Below are 4,929 nucleotides of genomic sequence, written 5' to 3' on the forward strand. Positions count from 1 at the left end.
GTACATGAGAGGCATTGGTGAACAGGGTACATGACAGAAATCTAGGTTACCTATTTTTGTCCTTGCTTGTACCTGAACTGCTCAGGCCTAATCTGGATGAGCACTTGCATCTTGCATGGACTGTTGCTGAACCCCCAATCTTATGACCTGGGGGGTCTGACCATAACTAGCTCATGATGGGCAGCTCATCACTTGAAGGCCCAGGTTCAGGAACTGTTTCTCATTGGGCACAGTGGCAAGCCAGGAACTGCTTTTCAAACTCACTTGGAGGTGAACAGTTTCAAAAATCCCATCTTCAGGCAGTTCCTGTTCTTACTCTGGAATCCTAGGGGCTGTGCTGCAGCTTTTTCTTGAACTTGCCAGAAACTACACAGCTCCCTTATCCACCCCAACAGCCCTAGCTCTGTGGGAATTTCCATCATATGGAACAAGAAGAATCTGTAATGCAGATTGGCTGGGCCTCTGAGTCTGGTCTTGTTTTGGGTTCCCATTCACAAATGGTAGCTTTGTGAGTTACTTGACAAGTGGCAACGATGAAGCAATGCTCTCAAGTGTAGAATTTTTGCCCTCCAAATTCCAAGGCTCAACAAATGCTGTAGGTCTTTCATACTAGAGAGGGTGGGGGTGGTCGTGGGTACAAGGTTTAAATGGTCTCTAATTCACAGGGATGTTTCAGAATACCCTACACCATTGGCTACCTAAAAACATTACAGCACGTTTGTGATTTACTAGAACTTCCTATGCACCGGATCCAAAGAGCATGATTTCATCAATATCAAGAGGTCAGCATGATGGTCTTGCAGAATACACTGACACATAAAGCTGGTGATTTACACAGACCAGAGACAGAGCCACGAACACTTTACTGCCCTTCCATTTAAGAGATCTGCTTTTCATCCTTGTTGCTGGGGATGAAGTATTTGCCTAATCTACAGCTACATATGAAGTGCCAGAGGCTTTGTTGATTTCTCAGTCAAAATACTTCATCCGGCACAGGAGCTGAAACGGGCTACTTCGTATGTTTGTGGTTGTCCTCTGTTATCCACTACAATCCATCTGGCTTTTCAGAGTTCCAAGGTTAAGTTCAATGGCGATGAGTTAGAGACAAACACCACTGTATCCTTTAGGTCTCTGACATTGGAGCTGATCTGCAATTCCTCCCAAGAGCCAGTATCGTTTCTAATTTACTTCCTCAACTGTGAAAGGGAAGCAGTTTCTAGTCTTGAGCCTTCTTACCACTGTGATTCTTAGTCCATCCCAATCACCTCATACCCATCCCATGTATGCATCTGCGGACAAAGAAATAACCCCAGAAAACACTGAATCCATCGTGGGCCAAACCTGTGCCAGATCTCCATTCATTACCTAATCCCCATTACCCTTCCCTTTTAACTAGAGAACCTTGATGGCATTTCAGGTTTCCTAATGTGGCGATCGAGACAGAACCCACATCCAAATGTCTTTAAATCGCCTTTCTCCAATACTCAGTTATTCCAAATCAGGAAAGTATTTATTATGGGAACATATGGTGGCATCACAGGATTCTTGCTTAAAGGGACCAACTCCTCTTCATCGGACCTTGGTCTGCAAACTGGCAGATCTGGAAACTGGGTGAAGGAATGGAATTTCCCATCATGGTGGTTGACCTGGACTTTCATGCTTCAACCTTTCCCCCACAAACGGAGTAAGATCCTGATTGGCTGTCTTACTCCTGGGAACACATGATCTATTAGCCATGGTCACAAATCCCTGCAGTGGCATCCTGACCACCACTCTGACCTTGCTGTGATGGCTCAGAAATTAATATTCAGTTCACCTCTGATGGCTGAGAGCTGCCACCTTTCCCCTGCTCTTCTCAAATCCCATTAACCCAGTAATATTGGAGATCCCAGGACCATGGTAGCATCTCCTGTTGCTGACTTGCAGAAAAAAGATACTACTGACCCTCTCAAGGATGTAGGACCTCTCCCAAGTGCTGGTATCTCCTCCTCATTTTCTCTGGTGATCACCAAATCCATACTTCAAGGGAGCTATCCCAGCAGAGAAACTCTGCTCTCCTTGCCAGAATCCCACTTCCAGCCACAGCCTTCTCCCAATACCCTCAAGATCCCCTCCCACCTCAATTTTCCTGATCATTCCAAGCAAAGGAAACCTGGTAAGGGTACACCTGCAGTCTCATATGTGGTCATAAGCACATCTTGAAACTGAACTGCGGGCACTCTACCTTGCAGTTGCAGACCAGTCACTGAGGTGTGCAAGCAGGCCTTCTGGTTTTTATAGCACGCCATAAGCTGACAGCTGGGTGATGGGCCTGCCAGCTTTAAAAGGCTTTCCATGGCAAGTAATAAGTCAGTCACCTTAGTCAGCGACTATCACTGCCATGACGCCATACTACCTTGTGTGGAGCTTTCACATGACCCAACGTTTCCCTCTCTCCCGTACATCTGAACTCGGCACAGGTGAGACCTGCTAGTGATGCTAGAGGAGGGTTGTCCCCTCCCAATTACTACCACCCATGGGCTTTTGCTGCCATCTGCTAAGTTCCACTTGGAGGATCTGCTTTCCAGGACCACTACTGGTGCCAACTGCTTGCCCGAGGTTTCTGTCCCAAAACCAGAACCTGGGACAAGGACTTATTCTCTGTGGGTTATCTGGGAGGTGGCTTCATGGGGTGCCCTGGAGAAGTAACAGGGGAAGAACAAGAGTTGATCCCAAGAGTCATGAGCACCTGCAGCATGATCACGTCAACAAAATTTGAAGAGAGTCAAATAACCTCCCAAGAATGGCTCCCCCATGGCCAAATCTCTCTCCACCACCTCCTCTCCCACTACTTGTGAGTGGTCTTGGGGGGCGAGTCCCAAAGTCTGGGCTGCACACACTCACATGCTGAGTAGCTGCTGCCAGTGTGATGGTGGAAGCTGAATGGAAAGCGGAAGGTGTACAGGGAGCACAGGGAGCCAGCCCACCAGGGACACTCAACACCCACCACTTCCCCAACAGTCACTTACCCTGCGGCCACTATTCGAGGATATAAATAATACTGGAATGAATTCCTCTAAATGTCATGTTTTCGTTCCCCTTGCGTTCTCAATTATTTACTTTGGTTACATTGTCAGAAGTGGAATGACTAGGTCAAAGGGAATGAGCATTTTTACGTTATACACATGGCCAGCTTGTTTCCAAAACCTCTGGTGTAGTATGATTTACGCTTTACTGGTAGTCTGTGTGTGAGACCACCACCTTTACTGAGCAAAATGCAAATTACCATTAACAGGCTAAATCCATGTGATTTGCATGCTTGAATTGCTGGGATTTGGGAGACGCAGGAATCACAGGATAAAACCTACTTGAGCACTGCATGACACTGCATTCCCTGACTTCAATGTCCTTCTCCCTGAAAGGTTATTAAAGGCTACCAAAGATGGCTATGGTTGTGCTGGGTGAAGCAGCAGGCCTCTCCAGGATGGTACTTCTCTAAGTCTCTGCCTTCAGTTTTCTCATCTCTTACTCTCTGAGTGCAGCAATAAACAGAACTTTCCAACAAATGCCTCTCCTGGAAAGATCTGCTCCTCTGTCTGATGTTTTGTTTGAGAAGCACTTGTCCTACCGAAAGGGTGGGTTTCAAGGAAAGGCATGGGATGGTTAGCAAGGATGCTAACATCTGCTTCTCTCCTTCCTTTGTTCTCACTGTAACTGCTGGGGGCCAGCCTGCTGGGAAGCTGAGAGCTTCTGGTCATTCCACTGGCCTGGCAAAGCCTCCTCTGTCTGTGTGAAGGAAAATGCAGCTGAGCGGGGTTTCACAATACTAAGTACTCATTCTCATTTCTGCACCTCGAAATGAGCCACTGATACTTACCCTCAAACCCAAGGCCTCTAAACTTTATTCAGACTTGAACTGCAACTATGTACCACCACTGCCAAAGTCTTCTTGGGACAGGGAGGAGGAAGGTGGCAGATTTCTGCCCTCTTGGGAGCAGAGTGTCATGGTGCCTGCAGAGATATTAACTGGAAAAACAAAACGTGAAAACTCAGTTGCTTCTGTCTACACAGTGGACCTTGCCGGCTGGGAGGAGGTACTCATGCCAGGACGTCTGGAAGCAGTCTGCAAGGGCTTCTGCTCACTCTCTGTTCTTTCCATTAGGTGATAAATTCCTAACACCTTAACCTATTTGTCTAACTGAAATGCCCGAAAGCCATGGCTGAAATACGCCCCTTCATGAATCAGCACCTTCCCCAGGGTTCTTTAAGATGGATTTAGGAGTTTTGGCTTCCCTGGAAAAAAAAAAAAACAAAGGCTGCTCTATTCATGAGGAGACTTAATTCCAACCCGCTGCACTGGGAATGAAGAACAGGCTTAAAGGAACAGCCCCCAGGCCATCAAGAACAGCCTTCCTTCTTCCCCAGAGTATGAAGACCAGCTGAGTAATCAAATGACAACATCTCTCAAGCAGCCTTCTTAATGCTGATAAAACAACTAAATCTTATGAAACACCAGGGAGTGATTACACAACACAGAGCAATTTCAAAACAAAAGTGATAAGAAAGGTCGGCTAAGAACCAAAGGAGCCTCTAAGCCCCTGACCCTATGCAGTCTGGCCTGGATCTGGGAAGGTGACCAGGGAAGCTCACCAGCCCTGGGCTTGGAACTAAGGCAAAGGGCCTCCTCTCCACCACCACCATCCCCAGGAGCACTGAAAACAAGGTAAATGAACTTCCTTGGTTACTCTTATTTTGAAAGTTCTGTGGTGAAAATGTAATGCATGGATACATATCACAAGCATTTCCTTTGAGCCACTTCCTGCCAGGTCTTAATTCCAGTGCTTATTGTTGTTTTGAACCCTTGCAGCAGGAGTCTCCCAGGGCCCCCTCCCTTGGCAGCCAATCTCTGAACTGGTGGCTTGTAGTTCCAGAACTCTGGCCATACCCAAC

This window comes from Sciurus vulgaris (assembly GCF_902686455.1).
Source record: "Sciurus vulgaris genome assembly, chromosome: 16".
NCBI classification, from domain to species: domain Eukaryota; kingdom Metazoa; phylum Chordata; class Mammalia; order Rodentia; family Sciuridae; genus Sciurus; species Sciurus vulgaris.